Below are 25,938 nucleotides of genomic sequence, written 5' to 3'. Positions count from 1 at the left end.
AATCCAGGTCATACATCACAAAAATACGTTTGCATGAATTAAATACGTTATGTCGCTTCAGTTATGCGTCAGCTTTTGAAACTTTATATTATTTATCTTTTCTTGTCAGAGTATAATTTTCCACTCTCTTTTCAATAAACGTATGATCTTGCTTTAATCTGGCGGCTAAGATATGTTGTTTTCCTCATAATTTTCTTAGAGTACACGTTTAACATGTTCTTTTCATTTTTCTGCTTCATTAACGCAGTCTTCGATATAGCACTACAGTTCATTATTATTCAAAAAAACTTATTTGCTCAAAGGTCGTTGTTGCTTTAATATGGAGTACGTCACATATCACAACGTTCGCAAAGTATTTAATTATTTTCATCACCGACACAATTCTCTTCATAAATTCATACAATGCTTTTCCTTTTTCGTTTAGAGGAGACATTTTTCCCTTCCCGGACGTTTGTGTCGCCCATGAACGTTTATGACGAAAGACTTTCCACACAATACTTTCTCCTACGACTGTTTTTACCTCGCACTCATTACGGCCAGAAAAATATGTTGACGCCTTTAACTTTGAGCTCTGTGTGTGTGTGTGTGTGTGTGTGTGTGTGTGTGTGTGTGTGTGTGTGTGTGTGTGTGTGTGTGTGTGTGTGTGTGTGTGTGTGTGTGTGTGTGTGTGTGTGTGTGTGTGTGTGTGTGTGTGTGTGTGTGTGTGTGTGTGTGTGTGTGTGTGTGTGTGTGTGTGTGTGTGTGTGTGTGTGTGTGTGTGTGTGTGTGTGTGTGTGTGTGTGTGTGTGTGTGTGTGTGTGTGTGTGTGTGTGTGTTTGCTGGTCGATGAGTCTATTTACATATATATTGAATCCGTGCATATTTGCGTGAAAGAAAGTGTTTATGAACCCGCGTGTGTGTGTGTGTGTGCGTGTGCGTGTGTGTGTGTGTGTGTGTGTGTGTGTGTGTGTGTGTGTGTGTGTGTGTGTGTGTGTGTGTGTGTGTGTGTGTGTGCATGCGTGATTTTGTGGGGATGAATTCCAGGAGATTTATGTGTTTGTGATCGTATGAAAAATTTATTGTAACTACGAATTTGTGTATGCTCGTAAATCTCTCTCTCTCTCTCTCTCTCTCTCTCTCTCTCTCTCTCTCTCTCTCTCTCTCTCTCTCTCTCTCTCTCTCTCTCTCTCTCTCTCTCTCTCTCTCTCTCTCTCTCTCTCTCTCTCTCTCTCTCTCTCTCTCTCTGTGTGTGTGTGTGTGTGTGTGTGTGTGTGTGTGTGTGTGTGTTCGCAAACGAAATCAAATAATAATAATAACAATAATAATAACCATAATAACAATAAAAATCAATAAAAAACAATCCAAATAATAACCACAACAGTAACCACACCAGCCGCACGAACACCGCAATATAACACACTCGACGGCTATCCCCAGGCAGCTAAAATTCGTCCCGCCGCTCGCTGCCTCCTTCCCAATCTATTCCTGGTTGAGCGGCGAGGCGGCAGCGTTATGCGGCCTCACCTCTAATTAACGAGAGGACGAGTACACCTGTGTGAGAGTGGCCGGCTGTCCCCAAGGCTGCGGCAGGTAACGGGGGAGAGGGGAGGAGAGGCAGGTGAGGCAATGAGACGGGAAGGGGATGAGAGACGGGAAGATGGGAAGGGAAGATGCAAAGGGGAAGGAAAAATAAAGAGAAGGAATGGGGAAGGAAAGATGGAGGCGAAATAGATACGAAGGAAAAGGAAGAAACGGGAAAAGGGAGTGAGGAGGGACGAGAAGGAGGTGGGAAGGGAAGGTAATGCTAAAAGAGAAGGATAAAACAAACGGAAATGAAGAAGGAAAGTGAAATTGAGACCGGAAAGAGTAGAAGAGAGAAACGGGAAGGGGTAGGAAAGGGGTACGGTGAGGGAAAGAAAGGAAGGAGAAAAAGGAACTGAAGGAGATGATAAGGTGTATGAAAGAAGAACAAGAAGAGAAATGAAAGGGAACGGGAAAAAAAGGAAAGAATAGAAAAGATATAAAGAAAGAAGACAAAAGAAAGAGATGAGGGGAAAGAGACGAGGAAGGAATAGAAATACAAAAAAGAAGAAGGGAAGGGAGAGGAAGGAGGATAAAAAGAGGAAAGGAAGGGAGCCGGGAAGAGGAAGGAAGGGGGAGGAGAGTGAAAAGAGGAAGGGAATGAAGGGAGACGGGAAGCGGAAGGGAGGGGGAGGAGGCTGAAAAGGGGAAGGGAAGGGAGACGGGAAGGGAAGGAGGAGAGGAGGCAGAGAGGGAAGGGAAGGGAAGGGAGACGGAAGGGGAAGGAGGGAGGAGGCAGAAAAGGGAAGGGAAGGGAAGGGAGACGGGAAGGGGAAGGGAGGAGGAGGAGGCAGAAAGGGGAAGGAAAGGGAGACGGGAAGGGGAAGGGAGGGGGAGGAGGCAGAAAGGGGAAGGAAAGGGAGACGGGATGGGGAAGGGAGGGGGAGGAGGCAGAAAGGGGAAGGGAGGGGGAGGAGGCAGAAAGGAGAAGGAAAGGGAGACGGGAAGAGGAAGGGAGGGGGAGGAGGCAGAAAGGGGAAGGAAAGGGAGACGGGATGGGGAAGGGAGGGGGAGGAGGCAGAAAGAGGAAGGGAAGGGAGACGGGAAGGGGAAGGGAGGAGAACATAAGAACATAAGAACGTTGGAGTCTGCAAGAGGCCGGTAGGCCTATACAAGGCAGCTCCTTTGACCTTAAGCTCCCGTGTATCTAACCCCACCTAATATCGCTATCCATGAATGTATCTAATCTATTTATGAATGTGACAATTGTATTGGCACCTACCACATGACTGCTAAGCCTATTCCACTCATCCACAAAACCTGTTAGTAAACCAATTTTTGCCTATGTCCTTGTTGAATCTGAATTTATCCAGTTTAAGCCCATTACTTCGTGTCCTACCCGGTTCTCTTACCAACAAAACCTTATGAATATCCCCCTTATTAAAGCCCTTCATCCATTTATAAACTTCGATCATGTATCCACGCACCCTTCGCCTTTCTAGAGAATGCAAGTTTAACTGTTTGAGTCTTTCCTCGTATGGCAAGTTTCTCAACCCCTGAATCATCTTAGTCATCCTCCTCTGCACCGATTCTAACATTTTGATATCCATTCAATAGTAAGGTGACCAGAACTGAACCGCATAGTCAAGATGAGGTCTAACTAATGCTAAATATAGTTTGAGGAAGACTTCGGCGCTTCTGTTGCTTACGCTCCTTGAAATAAATCCCAGTACCCTATTTGCTCGATTTCTAGCTTGAATGCATTGTGCCCTTGGACGGAGATCAGAGCTCACTAAGACCCCTAAATCTCTCTCGCACCCAGACCTGCCTATGAGAGTGTCATTTAAGCAATAGTTGGAGGCAGAAAGAGGAAGAGAAGGGAGACGGGAAGGGGAAGGGAGGGGGAGGAGGCTGAAAAAGAAGGGGAAGGGAAGGGAGACGGGAAGGGGAATGGAGACGGGAAGGGAAAGAAGGCAGAAACATGGAAACATGGAAACATGGAAATGCAGGCAACAGAAAGCCTATTGGCTCATTACGAGGTCGCCCGCTTGGGTGATTTAATCTGCTCGACCGCCACTTGGGGCTTGGTGAGCAGATGAAAGCACCTCGATATTGAGGAGCAGATGGAAGCCCCTCGTTATTCAGTTTACTCCTGACGCAGCGAAATGACGGTCGATTCTATATTTGAAGGAGTTGATGGTATTCGCATTTACTACTTCTGAGGGAAGATTGTTCCAGTGGCGGATGACTCGGTTTGAAAAGAAACTCCTTCCAATGTCTGTGTTACATCGACTCGACTGAATGGGTAAACCGTTATTTCTAGTTCTTGAGATGGTTTGCAGTTCAAAGAATTTGGAGTAATCGACGTTATTGAACTTTTTTAGATACTTGAAGACTTGAATCATGTCCCCTCGTAGGCGTCTTTTCTCCAATGTAAAGAGATTGAGTCGCTTGAGTCGTTCCTCATACGGTTGAGCCCTGAAGGTTGGAATCATCTTTGTGGCGCGTCGTTGAATCCTTTCCAGTAAAGCAATGTCCTTTCTGTAATTGGGAGACCAGAACTGCACTGCATACTCGAGGTGCGGTCTTACCATGGAATTATACAAGGATAGCATCACGTCTGGTGTTTTACACTCGAAGTTCCTCGCTATGAACCCGAGCATAATGTTGGCCTTGTTGTATGCTTTTTTACAGTGATTCGCTTGTTTCAGGTCACTGCTGATAGTGACTCCAAGATCCTTTTCCTCCTGCATCGCTTGCAGAGGTCTCCCATTCATGATGTATGTGTGGTTACTATTTTGGGACCCAATGTGCATGACTTTGCATTTGTCAACATTAAAAGACATTTGCCATTTTTCCGACCATTCGATAATGTGATTGAGGTCTTTCTGAATGATTTCGCAGTCGGTCTTTGTGAGTGCATCTCCACCCACCTTGGTGTCATCTGCAAATTTCGATATTGTGGATTTCAGTCCTGATTCTAGGTCATTGATATATATGATAAAGAGGATGGGTCCCAGCACTGACCCTTGAGGCACTCCACTAGTGACTGGTAGCCAATCGGAAGGCTGTCCGTTGAGTAGTACTCGTTGTTTTCTGTCGGTGAGCCAATCTCTTATCCACGCGATCAGATTGGCTCCGATGCCCGCCGAGTGCAGTTTCTTAGGAGTCGCTCGTGCGGTACCTTGTCGAAGGCTTTCTGAAAGTCCAGGTATATAACATCACTGGGGATGTGGGCATCCCAGTTCTTATATATACCTTGGAAGAAGTCTAATAAATTCGTTAGGCAGGAGCGCTTGTTTCTGAAGCCATGCTGGGTGTCGGAGATTACATTATTGTTTTCTAGAAACTTAACAAGTTTATCTCTAATAATCTTTTCGAGTATTTTTCCTGCCACTGATGTCAAACTTATGGGCCTGTAGTTTAATGCAACGCTTTTGTCTCCTTTTTGAAAATCGGTGTTACGTTCGCCATCTTCCAGTCTTCCGGGACCTTGTTTAGTTGAACTGACCGGTTGAATATGGTAGTGAGTGGTTGAAGTATTTGTTGTTTAAGCTCTTTTAATAACCGCGGGGACAAACTGTCGGGTCCCGTTGACTTGTTCGTGTCGAGTTTGTCCAAGTACTTTTTTACTTCTTGGTCGCATATTGAGTCAATTTCCAGCGGCGTGATCTCACTCGGCGGGGCAGGGCTCTCGGGAATGGTTTCGATGTCCTCGACTGTGAATACGGATGCGAAGTTACTGTTGAGGATTCTGGCCATCTGTTTACTGTCCTGAGTTACAGATCCAGTCTCGTCTGTCAGGGGACCAATATTGGATTTTACTTTCTTTTTCGATCTTATGTACGTGAAGAATTTCTTGGAGTTAGTTTTGATTTCGCGCGCTATTTGCTTTTCATAGTTGCGTTTGCTACTCCGAATAAGGCTGCGACAAGCTCTGAGGCTGGGGAAGGGAAAGGGAGAAGGGTGAAAAAAAAGGAAGGGAAGGGAAGGGAGACGGGAAAGGGAAGAGGAGAAGGAAGGAACGAATTTTCAAGAGAAGTGAGCAAATACTGAAGGCGAAAAAGAGTGAGGAAGCAAAGAACGAGGATCGGGAAGCAGAGGAAGGAGAGGAATTAGGGAAATGAAGGAAACGAAAAGACTCGACAGGGTGGGAAAGGAAGGAAGGGAGGAATCAGGGAGGGCAGTGAAAATGAGGAGAACTGGAAGAACAGTGAATGGGAAACGAGGGAGAGGAGGGAAAGTAATTAACGAAGGAGGGAACAGAGAGAGGTGGAGGGAAAATGGACATAAATTGGACGGAGGGTGGAGGAAGAGGAGTAAGTGGAGGAGAGGGAAAGCATGGGCAGTAAAAGGGGAAAGGTGAAGGGAGATAATGGGAACATGAAGAGCAAACGAGGGAGAGTGGAGAGGAAGGGAAGGGAAGGGAAGGAAAGGGAAGGGAAGGGAAGGGATAGCAATGAGAGGGAGGAGAAGGGAAAGCTCAGATTGATGGGAAGGAAGGGGAGGAGAGGAAGGAGTGGGATAATGGAGTGGAAGCGAAAGTGGAAATGGTGAGAGGGATAAAGATGGGGAAGAGGCGACGGAAAGAAAGAAAGAAGAAAAGGAACAGTGAAGGGGATGAAAAATAAAGAAAGAAAGAAATGAAAATGGAAATGGAAGGAAATGCAGATGAAAAGGAAAAACAACAATGGACAGAATAAAATAGATGAATGGAAGGAGAGGAAGGAAAGAAGTAAAAATTGAAGGTTGGGAGAAAAAGAACGGAAAGAAAGAAGAATAGAAAAGAAATTAAAAAAGGAAAGAGAAAGAAAGAAGGAAAATGGAAGCAGGGAAAAAACAAAGAAAAAAAAGAAACTGAGTCAAAAGGAAGGAACAAAGAATAAAAGAACAATAGGGAGAGAAATAGCGAGAAAATTCAGGGGAAGAGGAAAACGGGGAGGGAGGAAAATGAGAGTAGAATGCAAAGGAGATGAAAATGAGAAGAGGGTGAAAAAAGAAAAAAGAAAACAATACTAAAAAAGATTGGAAAATATGTTAAGAGAAGAAGATAATTATGAAAACGTGAGAAGAACAAGAACAAGAAGAGCAAGAGACAGAATGAGAACAAAAAGAAGAACAAGAAGAAAGAACAATGAGAAAGAGTCAGACTAAAATCAAAGTAAAAAAAAAAGAGAAGGAATGGGAAAGTGGAGAATAAAGTAGGGAAAAGGGATAAAGGAAGGAACATGGATATACTAAAGATGAATGAGAGAAAATAATGATAAAAGAGAAAAACAGCAATTAAAAAAAGGAAAACGGAGAGGGAGGAATAGAAACAATGAGAGAGAGAGAGGAATGGGAGAAGGAAAGAGAGGGAAGGGGAAAAGGAAAGGGAGAGGGAAAAGGGAAAGGGAGAGGAAGGGAAGGGGAGGAAAGGAAGGAGAAGGAGAAAGAGAAGAAGAAAAGGAGAGAAAGGAGGAAGGAGAGGTGAGACCGGTAAAGAAGGAAGGGAGAGGGAGAGGGAAAGAGGATAGGGAGAGGTAGGGGAAAGGGATACAGTTTGAGTGACGGGACGGCGTGTGGGGAAGGAAGGGAGAGAGGGGAGATAGAAGGGAGGGAGAGAGGGGACGGTGAAGGAGGGGGGGGGAGAGGAGGGGAGGGGAGAGGGAACCCACACACTGCCACAAGCTTCACTCAGCCTTCAAAAACATTCATAGGTGGCTGAACGGAAGGACACCCACACACACACACACACACACACACACACACACACACACACACACACACACACACACACTTTACATAAATAACACACGATGAATAGTCCCTCTCATTACACAATCACCATTATGACCTCCTTCATTATCCTCGACACTTCCTCCTTTACATACGAACATAATAACCACGATGAACTCTTCCCTCACCACACTCATCATCACCATCACCACTATCATCGTCATTGTCAGCATTCCACGAGCGTGTTCACAACCACTCATTATTCACGTTCACTCAAGACCCTTTAGATAACACCGCTATCGTCATCATCATCATCATCATTGTCATCATCATTATTGTCATCATCTCCCTCTCTCTCTCTCTCTCTCTCTCTCTCTCTCTCTCTCTCTCTCTCTCTCTCTCTCTCTCTCTCTCTCTCTCTCTCTCTCTCTCTCTCTCTCTCTCTCTCTCTCTCTCTCTCTCTCTCTCTCTTTCCCCTCTCTCTCTTTCCCCTCTCTCTCTTTCCCCTCTCTCTTTCCCCTCTCTCTCTCTCCTTACACTCTCTCTCTCTCCTTCCCCTCTCTCTCTCTCCTTCCCCTCTCTCTCTCTCCTTCCCTTCTCGCTCTCCTTCCCCTCTCGCTCTCCTTCCCCTCTTCCCTTCCCCTCTTCCCCTTCCGTCTTCCCCTCCCCTCTTCCTCTCCCTTCTTCCTCTCCCTTCTTACTCTCCCTTCTTACTCTCCCCTCTTCCTCTCCCCTCTTCCCCTCCCCTCTTCCTCTCCCGTCTTCCCCTCCCCTCATCCCCTCCCCTCTTCCTCTCCCTTCTTCCTCTCCCCTCTTCCTCCTCCCCCTCCTCCTCCCTCTCCTTCTTCCTCCTCTTCTTCCACTCCCCTCTTCCCCCTCTTCCCCTCCCCCTCTTCCCTCCTAACTCTCCCCTTCAAAAAATAGCTGCACACTTCCATACATTTTCCGTTTATTTCTTCCTCTTTTTTTTTTCTCTTTTTTTTTAACTCTCTCCCTCTCGTCATGTTCGTGTCTCGCTGCCCTCGTGTTTGCCGCCTTTCGCCCTCGTGGCCTCCAAACTCGCGGCGTGACCCCAGCTAGCCTTGACCTCCTGACCTCGTGACCTCATTTCAGGCTCAAATCGTTGTAGCGGAGTACCCCCCCCCCCCATCACCCCATGCATTTTCGTCTCTCTCTCTCTCTCTCTCTCTCTCTCTCTCTCTCTCTCTCTCATCATTTTTCTCTTCTTATCTCTTCTCATCTTCACTCTTGCAGTTCTCTTCTATCCCCTTCACACTGTTTTCCTCACTTCTCTCCCTCTCTCCCTTTTCTTCTTAATTACCCCATGACACACACACCATGATTTCGTTCCATTTATTCTTCACTTTTATCTTCCTCCTCTCTGCTCCTATCATCCTTCTCCATCTCACTTTATTTTCTTCCCTACTCTCGCCATCCGTATCTCTCTTTCCTTCTTTCCCATAGACTGGATTAAAAGTTCGATTACACAGGATTCTGAGTAAACGCCGAGTGCCTTAATACCCTTGGAATGACAAACGACATAGTAATGCTGGTGATTCTGAGGAAAGCTTATAAGGAATGATCGAGGAACTGAATAAGAAGTTCGAAAATAGGTCTGAAGATGAAGATGAAGGATAGTAGTGTTTCATAAGTTGACAGGACGGCAAATAATGACCGAGGAGGAGGCATAGCAGAGAGTAGAGGATTACATATCACTGAAGCTCGAGCCCACGGAAAATAAGGGGATAGGACTGTGATGGAAGGCTTTTGCTAAACATAATAATATTCCCCTTCTTCCTCCCTTCCCCCTCCCTCTCCCTTCTATCTTTCCTCTTCCTCTCCCTTTCCTCTTTCCCCCTCCCTCTCCCTTCTATCTTTCCTCTTCCTCTCCCTTCCCTCTTTCCCCTTCCCTCTCCCTTCTATCTTTCCTCTTCCTATCCCTTCCCTCTTTCCCCCTCCCTTTCCCTTATATCTTTCCTCTTCCTCTCCCTTCCCTCTTTCCCCCTCCCTCTCCCTTCTCTCTTTCCTCTCCCCTCCCTTCCCTCTCCCTTCTATCTTTCCTCTTCCTCTCCTTTCCTCTTTCCCCCTCCCTCTCCCTTCTATCTTTCCTCTTCCTCTCCCTTTCCTCTTTCCCCCTCCCTCTCCCTTCTATCTTTCCTCTTCCTCTCCCTTCCCTCTCTCTTCCTTCTTTCCCTTTCTCTCTGCTCCCTGACTCTCCATGCTTCCACTCCTCCCTATCCGTTTTCCTCCTTTATTCTCGTTTTTATTCTAGTTTTTCATTATTTTCTCACTCTCATCTGACACTCGCCTTGAAGAGAAAGGTTAACCATCAGTGTATTCCCCCAGTCCTAACATACAATTAGGGAACTTGGCGCCTCAAATAAAGCAAAGAAGCGCTCAAGGAAAAATGGACTGGATACTTTTGGGAGAGATAGGAAGCGACAACGATGAATCAGAGAACCGACAAAGATTGAAGATATGCTAATGACGATTGAAAAATATGAAATTGACTTGGGCAGGTCACATTATGCGTGTTACTGATGAAAGATGAAAGCCAAATTAACACAGACTTATCAGAAATTGTGAGAGTCAGGGCAGAGAGAGGACCAAGTGGAGAGATGACATTAGAGCAGGAGAGAGTACACGAACAATAAATGAAGAGATGGAGGACGTTAGGAAAGGCCGTCACCTGGAGAGGACTAATAATTGCTGATAATGATGATGATGACCTCTCAAACGTCACCTTTTCACTCTGCTAAATCATTGTCTTCATTTCACTGTTCAAATCTTCCTTTTTTCCTCCTTCCTTTTCTTTCATCTTTTAACTTTCCCCACTTTTCTCCTCTCCCTTTTTTTATTTTTCCTCCCTTAACTCCACCGCTGTTTTCTTCATCTTGTCTTTCCTTTTTCATCTTTCTTTTTTCACACCTAACTTCTTTCCTTCCGTCTCTACTCTCCTCGTTTATCTCAATTTTCTCTCTGTTCTTCTTCCTCTCAACAGCAAACCAACTGTCATTTTTTTTCTCTTTCTTCGTCGTTTGTTTCTCTTCATACTTTTCTTCTCTTCCTTTCGTCTAATCTTTTTCTTCACTGCTCACTCCTCTCTTCACTCTTCCTTTCTTCATTTCCTCTTGCTCCCACTCCCTCCCTTCCTCTTCCATTCTCTCTTCTCACGGTTACTTCCTCATCAATCTCCTATCCTCTTCCTCTTCCTCTTGGCTCCCCCGGCTCTCTCTCTCTCTCTCTCTCTCTCTCTCTCTCTCTCTCTCTCTCTCTCTCTCTCTCTCTCTCTCTGATTAAGTGTAATTGCCTCTCTCTCTTCCTTCCACTGTTTTCTCTCCTTAGTTCCTCCTTTCACTTTTTTTTTTCTTTTCCCAGTTTTAGGACTACTCTTGTAGGCCCCCTCTCTCTCTCTCCCTCCTTCCCTTCCTCCCTTTATCTCTTCTCTCTCTCTCTCTCTCTCTCTCTCTGTTTCTCTCCACTTTTACCTCTCTCCACCAATACAGGGTTACTTCTCTCTCCCTCTCTTATTTTTTTCTCTCCTTTCTCACTTATCTCTCCCTCTCTCTCGCTTTTTCTCTCCCTTCTCATTTTTTTCACTCCTACAAACACGGTCTCTTCTCTCTCCCTCTCTCTCTCTCTCTCTCTTTTTCTCTCCGTTCTCACTTTTCTCTTTCCCTTAAACACGGTTTCTTTTCTCCCACTCTCTCTCTTTTTCTCTCCATTTTCTCTTCTTTCTCCCACAAACACAACTCTTCCCCATTGGTCTGTTTCCTCACTCCTCTCTCCCTCCCTCTCCTCCCCTCCCATCCCTATCCTCCCCTCCTTCCCCTCCCATCCCAGCCCTATCCTCTCCTCCTTGCTCTCCATCCCCTATCTGTCTTCCCTCCCTCTTCTCCTTCCCCACCCTATCCTCACCTCTCTTTTTTCCTCCCTCTTCCTTTCATCTCTCTTCTTCCTTTCATCACGGGCTCGGCGGGTATCACGATCATCAAAACACCGTCGCTGCTCACAGTTTCGCCTCGTCTCCCAAAGCTGACAAGAACAATGAAAGCTCGAGCACTTTTTTCTTGATCACTCGTCCGTCATTCTTTCGCACTCTTTTGTCCTTTGTCCACTTAGAAGCTAGTTTCTTTTTTTTTCTCTTTGTTTGTTTGTTTCGTTCTCTCTCTCTCTCTCTCTCTCTCTCTCTCTCTCTCTCTCTCTCTCTCTCTCTCTCTCTCTCTCTCTCTCTCTCTCTCTCTCTCTCTCTCAGATGAACAAGCGTTGCCTTTCACACTTCACCGCACACACACACACACACACACACAGACACACACACACACACAAACAAACACACGCAGCGCCTGATTGACGTGTGTTTCCAGTCCGCGGTGACACCTTCCTCTCAACACCTCGGCCTGACCTGACGCAACACGCCGCCTCCTCAGCCTCCCGCGGCGCCTCACCTCTCAACTCAGGCATCTGAGGAACGTGCATCGTGGCGTTAAGTTCCAGCGGAGACACGAGTGAAATTTTCTTAAGTTGGTTGTGGTGAGTGACACTTCAGAGGCGGAGGGGAGGGGCGGGCAGGGGAGGCAGGGCCGCGGCGAGTCGTGGCCAGCGACGTTCGTTATTCACACGAGCGGTGCCCCGGGCGCTGCATCACCACTTGCCGGGCGTGGAGGCATTCACTGCGGCGGGCCGTCTGTCTCCTGCGGCTGTTTGATTGAAGTCTAAACTCTTTCCCGCGAGGCACAAAGGGCGGCGCACACCACCGGTCCGCGGCACTCGCAGGGACGGCCGACGCAGGGGAGGCGCCGCCCTCCCTCCCCTGTGGTCGTGCCGCCGGGAGGAGCGACCGGTCGTTCTGCGTAAGGGGGGGGAGGGTGCATGGGAGGATGAGTGGATGGCGTGATAATCAATAATCCGCCACATCATTACTCGCCCCTCGCGGACATCGCCACACTGAGGCTTCGAGGGGGCGGCGTGCCCGCGGGTGTTACGTGGGCGTCGCTGCGGCCCCGAGGCACATTAAGTAACACCAAGACACTGTGAAGGTGAGTCGGGGTGGGACGGGGCGGGGCGGGGCGGGGGGGACGTGGCGGGCAGGGGAGGGGCGGGGCGGGGGTTGTACCGGGGCTGGAGGCTGTGGCGATGTCCCGGAGCGTCGCCTGGGCCAGATGCGAGGCCAGACCGGCGCGAGGACGGGGCCACAACCTCCTCGTGCCGTGTCGCCCGGGCAACTGAGGCGAGTTGGGCGCTCAGTGCCAAGGTGGCCCTCCCCCTCCCCCCTTCCTCCCCTCCTTCACACCCTTCATCATTCCGCCCTCGCTTCTCATCTCTTCCCTTCTCCTCTCTTTTCTTACCCTTCCTCCTCCGTCCCTCCTTCCCACACACATCTTTCTCATATCATCGCTCGCTACGCTATCTCCGACACATCTTTCACTTGTTCCCTCTCCTTCCCTCTCTCTCTCTCGCCTCCGTCTTTGTGCTGCATCCATTTACTCTCCTTACTCTCACCCTCACAATATGTATCCCATTTTTCATCCCCAGCCTGCCCTTCCCCTAACTACATACCACCGGCCCATCTCTCCCCTACTCTCCTTAAGCCCTTCATTAAATCTTCCTTCTTGTTATTCCTTCCCTCACTCCCCCGGCCCATCCTCACGCCCCTTCCTGCCTTCCCTTACCTTCCCTCATTCTTACCCTTCCTTTACCCTTTGGCTCATTTCCTATTCCAAGCCAGTCAGCCAATCAAACATAAACATCGACTGGCTCTGTCCTCTTCCTTGCCCTCCTTCCTCGTCCTCCTACACCTCTTTCTTCACTTTCTTCTTCTGCTCCTATTCGTCCTCCTCCTCCTCTTACTGCTGATGCTGATGATGCTACTACTACTACTACTACTACTACTACTACAATTGTTTCTACTCCTTTTCTTCCTCCTCCTTGTATTTATGATATATACTTCTGCCCCTACTCCCAGTCTTCTCCTCCTCCTCCTCCTCCTACTTCTCCTGCTTCCAAGTTTCCTCCTCCTCCTCCTCCTCCTCCTCCTCCTCTATCTGCGTCAAATAACTATACTCTGTACCAAGGAAGGGTCCCCGATAAGGTATTGGGGGGTCGCACTCGCGCGCACATGCACACACACGCACACGCATGCACAAGCGCGCACACACACACACACACACACACACACACACACACACACACAGGGAAGGCTGCAAGGCATTATGTGTCTCTGTGACAATGTAGGGTTAATAACTGACTGTTTTAAAGATCCAATGTCGGCTTAAAATTAACAAATATTTTAATCAAGCTCTTCATGTGTCTGCTCGTCGGTGTGCTGGTTGACGGGCCAGGTTGCGGCGCGCCTCGGGCCACCGGGCTCACCGAGCTTCCTCCCCGCAGTCGCTGGAAGAGTTTCCTCCGTGCAAACAGTATTAGATGCCGGCAGAGGTCACCAAAATTCCATGCAGCAAACGTCCGTGCACCTCGTCATGCAAACCCACAACAGCTGCTCAAAAGCCCATATTAAACGATATTTTCAAGGGTCTCAGTTCCCCGCTGAAGCAGGACTCGGAGCCGTGTATAATATAAATGACATTAAAAGTAGTCTCAAAAATGTTATTTTTTCTTAAAATAACATGTATACATTTTTTTTTCCAACAAACACACCATTTCCGAGTGTGGCACAATTTGTCTTTGGCGAAGGCGGCGATGACGAACAACAGCGCCCCGTCGCCTGGGAACACTTTGCCGAGGCACACGTGTGCCCGTCGCACCGCTGCACGATCATCTCGCCGACGCAGAACGGCACACGATCCCCACCGACACATTGATTCTAAAAAAAATTTGTCTTACCGTTCTTTACACTCACGCCGTCAAATACACTTTTTTTCAGCAGTAAAAGTTTATGTTGATTCCATGATGTCGAGGGAAGAAAGGTTCCGTACATCATCGAGCTTCAATAGCAAAGTCTGCACTACTTTATACTTTCCTCATTTTATACGTGCTCCGCTGTGGTCCACTAAAGAGGACCCCCGGCCACCAGCTGCCATCGACCACCTCGCTACGGTAAAGTTTCCTCTTCGTGCCCAGCCTGGTCACGCAGCCGGTGCTGTCGGGTTCAGTCAGCACCGCCGCCGCGGCCCCTCACAGACGCTTCCACTCGTGCCGTAGTGCGTACAGAAGAACGTTACGTCCTTAATAAAACACACGGTCGAACGCGCGCCGCCTTCCTTCAGTCTGGTGGTCTCCCCGAAAACACTGACCTGTATACCTGCCTTGGTACTCAGGTCACCAGGAGGCCTCTAGCGTCATCCCGGCCCGTGTCGCCCCGGCCCTCGGCAGGACTTGATGATCAGGGGCTCGTCCAGCGCGATTGGAATATTGCAAAGTTCCCCCTCGGCTGTCGTCTGTCAAACCAACCACTCTCCTTCATCAAGAGGGCCAAGGACAACCAGCCTTGTTTCCCTCTCCCTCCTGTCGACAGACCATAAAGTTCAGCTGCCAGGCAACGACCTCAGCAGGCTCGTCAATCTGCCGAGCATGTGAGACAATATTTATTGGAAGGTCCTTTCGAGTGATGTTATTTTATTAAGGTCTGTATACTCCCGTAATCTCATCTAACTTCTGTAGATCCAGGTTTGGCTCCTCATTTCTACCCGGTTGATGCGAGGATGTGGTTGACCGGGAATTTTTTATTCACTCCATTCAACAGATGTCTCTCCCGCTGCCACGAATCAGTCAACGATGTGTCTGGCAATTCATTTCTCACTATGAAGTTGGTATCGGCTTACCGTTATTACCGATGGTCGAGCAGGAGGCGGGCGTGGGTGGCAGCTGGCGAAATGAACTGGATTGGTACAGACGGTCGCGGTAACTTGTGCGGCGTCGCTGCTTCCAGGTAACACCATTAGTCCGAGATCAGATTATGACGGCTGTCTTACCAAGTCCATTCACCTTCAGAACCCAAGGTGAGAGTTGACCAATACACACACACACACACACACACACACACACACACACACACACACACACTTTTTTTTATTTTCAATCATACTACTTTGTTCATTTGTCTCATTCATTTCATTTCATCTTCCATTGATGTATATTTTCAGCTCTAGGGCTGCCTGGTACTTCATGAAATAAACCGTTTATTATTATTATTATTTTATTATTTTACACACACACGTGTTATTTACCGATACACACGTTACACTCAGTTAATTATGTTTTGATTATCGATTCCCGAGAGAGAGAGAGAGAGAGAATTTACATTTTATTCTCTAATTCTCTCTCTCTCTCTCTCTCTCTCTCTCTCTCTCTCTCTCTCTCTCTCTCTCTCTCTCTCTCTCTCTCTCTCTCTCTCTCTCTCTCTCTCTCTCTCTCTCTCTCTCTTCTTTCACAACCACACTTTTTATGTTGTTGATTTGGGCTACTTTCTCCTTGCATTATGGCGCGGTTTGTGGTGATGGTTGGGCTGGGTTGGGCTACCTTTTTCTTTGATTACGGCGCGGTCTGTGGTCAGAGTTGGCTGGTTCCTCCTCCCGTACGTCCCCGGAGCCCCGTTAGCGGCTTGTACCGTAAATTTCCACCGCCAGCTCATTGAGTTTGGGCGCGGTGAGTCAATGAGGCGGTCCGTCCCCTGAGTCAGCCCTGGGGAGGAGTGACTCGAGGATTGACTGGCATTCATTCACTCACTCACTCACTCACTTACTCACTCACTCACCCTCACTCGCTGAATAAATGAATGAAGAATGAAGGAAGGAAGGAAGTACAGACGAAAGGACTGACTTACTGACTGACTGACTGACTACCAACTGACTGACTAATTATTAAATGACTAACTGAATGAATGAATGAATGAATAACGGACTGACAACAGGATTGACTAACTAACTGACTGACTGACTGACTAACTGACTGACTGACTGACTAACTGACAGACTGACTGACTGACTGACTAACTGACTGACTGACTTAATGACTGACTAACTGACTGAGTGACTGACTGACTAACTGACTGACTGACTAACTGACTGACTGACTGACTGACTGACTAACTGACTGACTGACTTAATGACTGACTAACTGACTGACTGACTGACTGACTGACTGACTAACTAACTGACTGACTGAATGACTAACTGACTGACTGACTGACTGACTGACTGACTAACTGACTGACTGACTTAATGACTAACTAACTGACTGACTGACTGACTGACTGACTAACTGACTGACTCACTTAATGACTGACTAACTGACTGAATGAATGAATGAAAGACGGACTGACGAAAAGGCTAACTGACTGACTGACTGACTAACGCGAGGTCTTACTTAGTCCATTCCAGTCACGACCCGAACAGAAAATCGCAAGAGGAGGAGGAAGAGAAGGAGGAGGAGGAAAAGGAGGAAGATAAAAAAAAAGAGGTAAGGAAGAAAGGAAAAAACTAGAACGAAGTCGGTGAGATCAAGCGAGGAGGAGGAGGAGGAGGAGGAGGTTAAGGAAGATAGGAGGAGCCAGAAAGAAAAATTATGTGGGAAGATGAAACAGTTTGGTCTGGAAGAGGAGTGATTATGGGCGAGGCAGGAGGAGGAGGAGGAGGAGGAGGAGGAGGAGGAGGAGGAGGATTAGGAGAGGAGGAGGAGGAGGAGGAGGCACAGAAGAAAAACAGGAGTAAAGGATGATGGACAAAAAGGAAAGAAGAAGGAGGCTGTTACTGGAGATGTGATGGCCTTCCTCCTCCTCCTCCTCCTCCTCCTCCTCCTCCTCCTCCTCCGCCTCCACATCTTCCTCTTTTCTATTTTCTTTCCCCCATCACCCTTAACCTTATCTTCCTCTTTTCCCTCTAATCTTACACATTATTCTCCTCACCTTCATCCTTCTCATCTATCTTCTTTCGCACCGGCCATTACCACCTCCTCTCCTTTCCCTCTTTCTTCTTTCCTCCATTTTCCTCTACCTCCTCCTCCTCCTCCTCCCCCTCCTCCTCCTCCTGAGTGCAGCGCCAAGAAACGTTTCCCAGGAGTCCAACGAGACCTCTCAACGCCCCGCCAAGACACACGTCCGCTTAAGCCTAAACGACACGCCGTAAACATTCAGGTAAGGACACAACGCACACAGTAGACTCACCCCTGGCCAACACGTACATATAATAATCACGAACACACTTACAGTACATCAACTATGGACACGCGCTCTCGTACACCTACACACATACACACACACCAAGTACCTACGAACATAAGAACGTAAGGAGTCTGCAGGAGGCCGGTTGAATCACGACTGGCCGCATAAAAAGTGAAACTAGGAAAAGAAGAGAGATAGAGGAGGCTGAAAGACATCTCCTATCTTCCTTAACTTACGCTTCTTCCTCCTCCTCCTCCTCCTCCTCCGCCTCCTCCTCCTCCTCCTCCTACACACCTCTGCCACTAGATCAATTATTATATTTTTGTTCTTGAAATATCTTTGCTTCAGTGACGGTATTTTGAGTTGCCTCTGTCTACTTCAACACACACACACACACACACACACACACACACACACACACACAGACACAGACTCTCTCTCTCTCTCTCTCTTTCCCAGTGTTCGGTCGTACAAGGCGTCCCCATCAGGTCTGGGTTGCGGCTCTTAGGAGGGAAGTTGGCATATTCTTTACCTTAACGTTGTCGGCAGGGGGTTAACGATGCTTTACGACCGGGGAAGTAGGACACACTGGACGCCAAGCACTGTAGCAACGGAGGGACGAGCGGGGACGAAAAGAGGACAGATGGGAGACTTAGTGCACGGAATTTATTACCTAACCTATTGATCAGAAAAGTTACCCTCTCTGAAATGGAACACACTGTACGGTAAGCACTGTAGCAAGGCAGGGACGAGCGGGGCGAACACAGTACAGATGGATACATAATGACGCAATACACATACTCATACACGCACATATTATCTTACATATCGATCAAAAAAGTGCCAAAATAGGACACGGTGGGCGGTAAACCACTAAAGGAAGACAGGGACGAGTGGGGCGGACACAGGCCAGATGGATACATAATGAGAGGAAAAAGAACGCAATACACACACTCATACACGCACATATTATCTTACATATCAATCAAAAAAGTGCCAAAATAGGACACGGTGGGTGGTATAGCACTAAGGCAAAGCAGGGACGAGCGGGGCGGACACAGGACAGATGGGAGATTTAGTGTACTTGAAATATAGGCGAAGAAACCACAACATACTGTCTTACATATCGATTAAAAGTTCCACAAATAGGACACACTGAACGGGAAGCACGGTAGGAAACAAGGACGGGTGGCACATACGAAAACAGGGGAAATAGGGACTTACTGTACAGAAAAATGAGAGAACAGCGTAATGTATTAACTTCCATACTCATCATAAAGATACTCCCTTCTCTCTCTCTAAAGTAGGACACACTTTGATTGGTATGAACTGTAGCAAAGCAGGGCCGAGCGGGGCGGACGCAACAAAAACGGACGGAAACAAAATGAGGAAAAAACGCAATACACATACATATATACACACGTTATATTACTTATCGATCAAAAAAGTTCCGAAGCAGGACACACGCCGGACGGTAAGCACTGTAGCAAGGCAGGACGAGCGGGGGAACACAGGACCAAAGAGGATGCAAAATGAGAAAAAAAACTTGCCTATTGATCAAGCAAATTAGTCCCTCGCTCTCTCGCTCTTTCTCTTTAAAATAGGACACACATTGGACGGTAAAGAACTGTACCAACGGAGGGACGAGCGGGGGGAATACAGGACAAAAGAGGATGCAAAATGAGAAAAAAAAACTTGCCTATTGATCAAGCAAATTAGTCCCTCGCTCTCTCTCTCTAATATAGAACACACATTGGACGGCAAAGAACTGTAGCAACGGAGGGACGAGCAGGGTGAACACGTACAGGACAAAAGAGGATGCAAAATGAGAAGAAAAAAAACTTGCATATTGATTAAGTAAATTAGTCTCTCGCTTTCTCTCTCTAAAACAGGGCACACATTGGACGGCAAGCCCTGTAGCAAGGCAGGGACGAGCGGGGGAAACACAGGACAAAAGAGGACGCAAAATGAAATAAAAACTTGCATATTGATCAAACAAATTAGTCCCTCGCTCTCTCTCTCCAAAACAGGACTCACATTGGACGGTAAAGAACTGTAGAAAGGCAGGAACGAGGAGGCCGAAAACAGGAAAGATAGGGAAGTAAAATGAGAGGAAAAACTGGCAACATCTTAACTTAATTATTGATCTAGTAAGTTACCCCTTCTTTCTCCTTCTAAAGTAGGACACACACCTCGGTCAGAAGCGCAGTAGCAAAGCGAAAACGGTGGGAATGATAACACAACTGGGGGGGGACTTTCAACGAGAGAGAAAACGAACGCAATATATTAACTTACATATTGATTAAACGAGTTACGTTCTTTAAAACAGGACACAGCCTGGTCAGTAAGCAGAAGTGTGGGAACGATAACAGGACAAATGGGGGGCTTTAAAAGAAAAATTACTAATCAATGGTATCAGGGAATAAGTGAATGACTTGAATGAACGAGTCAACGAGTGAGTAAATGAGTGAGTGAGTAATCGAGTCCACACCGTTATAAAAGGTGCGTGCGTGCGTGGATGTGTGTATCAGGAAATGCGTGAATGAAGAGAATGAATGAAGGAGAGCGTGAATGATTGAGTAGGTAATGCCATGGAGTCCACACCTAAAATAGCAACACTAACACAACCGCGCTAGGCTGCACCGCACACCACAGCCACCTATCGAGCGCCTGCTGCCCTCTAGTGAACAGCCAGAGACCGTTCGCACCGCTACCCGCCGCCGCCACCGCCAGTATGAGGCAAAGCTTAGACGAGGGAAGATGAACGCCGCTCTCCTTGCCATTAGTCTTGTAGCTTGCAAATAAACTAGACTTAATAGACAATAATTTCTATGGTAACACTTCTTTGATAGCTTTTGGGGGCCTTCGTGTGTGTGTGTGTGAATATGTTTGGGTGAATGTAGTTGTTGGATGAATGGAATGGCTGAGGTTCATGAGTGAGTGAGGTAGGTATAGGTGTTCATGAGTGTGAGGTAGCCAGTGTGAATGAGTGGGTTAGTCAGGTGTGAATAAGCGAGAGATTTAGTCAGATGCGAATGAGGGAGTGAGGGAGTCAGATGTGAAAGTGAGACAGGTATAAATGAGTGGATAAATTAGTCAGGTGTCAATGAGTGAATAAGGGAGGCACGTGTGAGTGAGGTAGTCAAGTGTGCATGTGTTGCTTGGCTGGTGAACGCGGTGGTGCATGCAGCAAACACGTGGCTTAATGAAGGCGTGTGGAAAGGCTTGAGCGGGTGCCAAATCGAGTGAATGAGTGCGTTAATCAAGTGGGTGCGTTGCGTAGTGGTTGAGGCAGCGATGGAGCTTTAATGAAGGTGAATGGAAAACAGATGAATGAAGGAGTGTGGTAACGGGGTTTGCCTGTTGCAGAGTGGGCGAGCGTTGTTTAGTTTTTCACCAATTAAAATGTGTGAGCTGAATGAGTATAGAGACAGGTGAATGAATGAGTGGGGAGTGAGGTGGGTGAGCTGTCTAGTGGTTGAGTATTATGCAACAAACTTATGGATCAATGAATGTGATAGTGGTTATGTGGGTGGAAGAATAACTGCATGAAGAAATTTGGTATGTGGATCTGTTGCCTTGTGTGTGAGCTGAATAGGTGGAGGAAGAGGTGAATGAATCAGTGGGGTAATGAGGTGGGGAGGTCTAGTGGGTGAGAATTATGCAGTAACTTTGTGGATGAATGAACGTGTCAGAGCTTGTGTGGGTGAAAGAATAGATGCAAGGACAAGGTAAGTACGTTAGTGTGTTCCCATGTGTGTGAGGGCCGTTCAAAATGCAACAGACACAACACACATCGCCGCCTGTCCATCCAGCCCTGTATGAACTGACTGGGCCATGAAGTGCGGCATCTATATCGTGTTTCCATAGTGACTTCCCTGTGCATACATAGACTGACCTCACGACGCGCCAATAATGCGACGGAGCCAAAGGATTGAAGAGAAGGAAAAGTAAAGGTAAAGCTCATCTGTGCCCCGTTGACCCTTTGAGAGTGGCAGGAAAGAACCCATTTACCCGACACAGGGCCAAGGCAACACCTCCCTACCCTTCAGTCTTTTCTTGCCCCCTCAAAGAGTTACATTCCTGGACAAGCCTCGCAACACCTCCCTACCCTTCAGTCTTTTCTTGCCCCCTCAAAGAGTTACATTCCTGGACAAGCCTCGCAACACCTCCCTACCCTTCAGTCTTTTCTTGCCCCCTCAAAGTGTTACATCCCTGGACAAGCCTCGCAGACTTTCTTTCCCTCCTCAGTGTTGCATTCCTGGACAAGCCTCGCAACACCTCCCTTTCGTTCACCCTTTCCTTCCCCTCAAAGTGTTTCATCCCTGGACAAGCTGCAACACCTCCCTTACCTTCACCCTTTCCTTCCCCTCAGAGTGTTGCATCCCTGGACAAGCCTCGCAACACCTCCCTTACCTTCACCCTTCCCTTCCCCCTCACAGTGTTACATCCCTGGACAAGCCTCGCAACACCTCCCTTTCGTTCAGCCTTTCCCTTCCCCTCAGTGTTGCATCCCTGGACAAGCCTCGCAACACCTCCCTTTCGTTCAGCCTTTCCCTTCCCCTCAGTGTTGCATCCCTGGACAAGCCTCGCAAGACCTCCCTTTCTGTTCAGCCTTCCTTCCCCTCACAGTGTTGCATCCCTGGACAAGCCTCGCAACACCTCCCTTTCGTTCAGCCTTTCCCTTCCCCTCAGTGTTGCATCCCTGGACAAGCTTCGCAACACTTCCCTTTCGTTCAGCCTTTCCCTTCCCCTCAGTGTTGCATCCCTGGACAAGCCTCGCAACACCTCCCTTTCGTTCAGCCTTTCCCTTCCCCCTCACAGTATTGCATCCCTGGACAAGCCTCGCAACACCTCCCTTTCGTTGAGCCTTTCCCTTCCCCTCAGTGTTGCATCCCTGGACAAGCCTCGCAACACCTCCCTTTCGTTGAGCCTTTCCCTTCCCCTCAGTGTTGCATCCCTGGACAAGCCTCGCAACACCTCCCTTTCGTTCAGCCTTTCCCTTCCCCTCAGTGTTGCATCCCTGGACAAGCTTCGCAACACTTCCCTTTAGTTCAGCCTTTCCCTTCCCCTCAGTGTTGCATCCCTGGACAAACCTCACAACACCTCCCTTTCGTTCAGCCCTTCCCTTCCCCCTCACAGTGTTGCATCCTTGGACAAGCCTCGCAACACCTCCCTTACCTTCACCCTTCCCTTCCCCCTCACAGTGTTGCATCCCTGGACAAGCCCCGCAACACCTCCCTTCCCTCCAACCTTTCCTCGCCCTCTCAGTGATGCATCCCTGGACAAGCCCCGCAACACCTCCCTTTCGTTCAGCCCTTCCCTTCCCCCTCACAGTGTTGCATCCCTGGACAAGCCCCGCAACACCTCCCTTCCCTCCAACCTTTCCTCGCCCTCTCAGTGTTGCATCCCTGGACAAGCCCCGCAACACCTCCCTTTCGTCCAGCCTTTCCTTCCCCTCAGTGTTGCAACCCTTGACAAGTCTCGCAACACCCTTTCCCTCACCCTTTCCTTCCCCTCAGTGTTGCATCCCAGGACAAGCCTCGCAACACCTCCCTTACCTTCACCCTTCCCTCTCCCTCGAGCCTCGTAACACCTCCCTTCCCTTCACCCTTTCCTCTCCCTCAAGACTCGCACCCTCAGCCTCCCATACGGCCCCTGTTCCACCCTTCCTCACGCCGCCGCCGCCTCGGAACGTCTCGCTACGCAACTCTGGGACCATTTTGTCTCGTCTTATTGGAAAAGTTAACCGAGACTGCAATTATTCTTCCCCTCGAGTGGCAAAGTTTGGACGAGACTCCCTTAACACTCGTCCCCGCCGCTCGTTCACAAGCCGCCGCGTTTAAAAAAATAATTGATCGGTTTTGAAGAATTCTCATTATTGACTTAAACTCCTCCAGAAACTGACCTCTCTTTTGGAAACTTCTCTGTACTTATTTTCTTAGCAGCAATGGTTAGCGGGATTTTTTGTCCTCATACTTTTCTTTGCCCTTCGACTGCTTCCTTTGCCGTAGAAAAATAACTAGCCAATTTTTGTTTGACGAAAAGAAGAATTATTAGACCGTATAAACCAAGTAAACATTTTTTTTTTCATTCTTTTAAAGGTACGGAAACAACTTAAGGGAAATAAACAAAGAGAAAAAGGCCGCTAATCGCTGTTCCTGTTTTTTTTTTCTTTTTTACTGTAAACAGCTCAAGGGAAATACAACAAAGAAAACACAAAAAAGCCCGATATTCGCTTCTGCAAAATCAAACAAGAGCGGTCCAAGCAGAGGGTCATTTCGGATGTGTGTCCCTCTTTTTAGTTTCACATGATGCCGTCACGTTGTTGTGCGATGAACTAGTAAATAAGAAAACTCAAACCATTTTCATTCAGCAAAACTATATCCCGCACTGTAAGAAAAACTATATCTTCCTTATAGTGAGTGAAAATTCATAACAGCAGTCTCAAATATAACGAACTTTCGGGTAAAACGATTCCACTGACTCGTTAAGTGTAAGGTTAAACGCATCATTACCTTAAATGATCTAGGTATTTATTTAGGATTTATTAAACCATAGAAACTAGGCGAGCATTTTAGGTATATATATAACCTTCATTTTTAATTTCATTTGGTGGCATTTCGTTACTGCATGATATTCTATTAAAAATAACTCAAACAATCAATTTTATTCAGCATAACTATAATCGTTACTGTAAAAAAAATATATATGTATTCTTCAATATAGTGGGCGAAAAAAAATAATAATAGCTTCAAATATAACGAACTTCGGGAAAAACGACTCCACTGGTTCGTTAAATAGAAGGTTCATCGCATCGAGAGGGAGTGAGGGTCGTCGTGTCGGGCGGGCCGCGTGAAGTGTGTGCGCCAAACATGAACTTCAGGCAGCCGGGCCACTCGTCCTCGGCGCGATCTCCCGCGGGGCTCATCCTCGTGTAGCACAGTCCTCAGTGCGAGTGTATTACACCCTTCATTGTTCTGGCCCGTTATTCTCCTCTCTATGATTTTTTTTTTCAGGTACTCCCTAAAAAACCGGTAGGCTGTCTTGAGGGGCCTCTTAAGAGATCCCACCCCGTTAGTGTTGCAAGCGGATTTTATTTATAGTGGCTGCCGTGATGCATGATTCTTGCTTGGACCATGCTGCCCCCCGGTGCTCCACTTCAACGATGTCACTGAAGTTAGGGTTGATTGAAGATCTGGGAAGCATGTGGGACTCGAACCTAAGTCCCCGGGCTCACCACACCCATACACTGCCCACTCGGCCACCGCCTCCCAATCAGTGAATCTGTATATTTACCTATCTATTTACCTATCTATCTATCTACCTATCTATCTATCCATATCTACCCATCTATATCTTTTAATTCATCTTTCTACCTACTGTAGCTGTCAGTCTATCCGTCTATCTATCTCTCCCTACCTCGTCAGTAATCACCCCGCTACTCGTCTTCCCGCAGGGGCACAACATCAGCGCGGATTGAAAAACAATAAAGCGAGGCTCCTTTCTTCCAGTCCATTCAGCACAGACAAAGGCTCCTTGTGTTCAGCGCCGCCGGTTATGTACACGGGCGGCTTTAAGCTCTCGCGCGTCCATGGACAAACGACCCCCCTCCCCCCTTACCCCCCTCAAACCCACCCGAGACTAAAAAAAGCGACATGAGCCCTCATGTAAAGAGACGCCCACGCGAACCGTTCCCGTCTCGATGACAATGACATGGGGATGACGGGGGAAGAGGAGGAGGAGGGATGGGGAAGAGTGCGAGGGAGAGTAGGAAGAGGGTAAGAGGGAGAGTAAGCATGGAAGGTGAGTGGGAAAGGATGCGAGGGAGAGCATCCTTGGAGGTGAAAGAGAAAGAGAGTGGAGGGAGAGTTCATGAGAGGTGAAGGGGAAGAAGAGTGGGAGGGAAAGTACCAGAGGAGGTGAGTAGGAGGAGCATGGGAGGGAGAGGAGCATGGGAGGTGAAAGGAAAGAAGGATGGAGGAAGGGAAGACCAAGGGTGAGAGAGTGTTTTGGGGATTTATAGGAAGGGAGTGAAGGCGATGTAGTCTAAGGGTAAAGAGGAAAGGGGTGGAAGGAGAGAAAACTGTGATTGAAGAGGAAGGGAGGAAGAAGAATAGTACATTGTGGGGTAAAGAGGAGAACCACCGCTTACACCTAAAACTTATTGCTTGATAACGCACAAAGGGGCCACCAGCTACATCTTCGTCCCTTCATCCTATAAGCCACTTCACCAAGGAGCAAGACAAGCATTATCCTGTTTACACTTCATTCTGTTCTAACGTTAGTGTACTCCATCCTGCTTAACACTGAACGTTGCCAGGGTCAGACTTCAAAGGCGGCCGCATTGTACCCTGAGAGTCTCCGGTCGGTATGCTCAGACGCTTCCGCCTCCCACATCAACTATTTCCAAAGGCCGAAAATTAGATCAGTCGGGTTCTCATGTGTTTTTTTACGTTCATGGTGCAGAGTAATAGCCAAATAAACAGAAGGGTCACAAAACTACCCCTGGAAATGCCTGAGATTCCTGCGAAAGCCTTGCCAAATATGTGTGCATGGGCGCCGAAATGCTCAAGACCCTCAGACTATGACCCTCAGACACC

General features: G+C 47.7%; 1 protein-coding gene across 1 annotated transcript in view; it reads right to left on the bottom strand.

Moving 5' to 3' along the window:
• LOC126983354 (octopamine receptor beta-2R-like) overlaps positions 1-12,695 on the bottom strand; it is a 47,048-nt gene extending 34,353 nt beyond the window's left edge. Inside the window, exon 1 of the mRNA XM_050836082.1 lies at positions 12,335-12,695. The gene's annotated coding sequence lies outside the window, so the exon portion shown is untranslated. The remainder of the gene's footprint in view (positions 1-12,334) is intronic.
• Between the last annotated feature and the right edge of the window lie 13,243 nt (positions 12,696-25,938).

This window comes from Eriocheir sinensis, chromosome 5 (genome assembly GCF_024679095.1).
Source record: "Eriocheir sinensis breed Jianghai 21 chromosome 5, ASM2467909v1, whole genome shotgun sequence".
In the NCBI taxonomy this organism is placed as follows: domain Eukaryota; kingdom Metazoa; phylum Arthropoda; class Malacostraca; order Decapoda; family Varunidae; genus Eriocheir; species Eriocheir sinensis.
The sequence above is the reverse complement of the archived record's forward strand: the minus strand, read 5'-3'. Positions and strand labels throughout refer to the sequence as shown.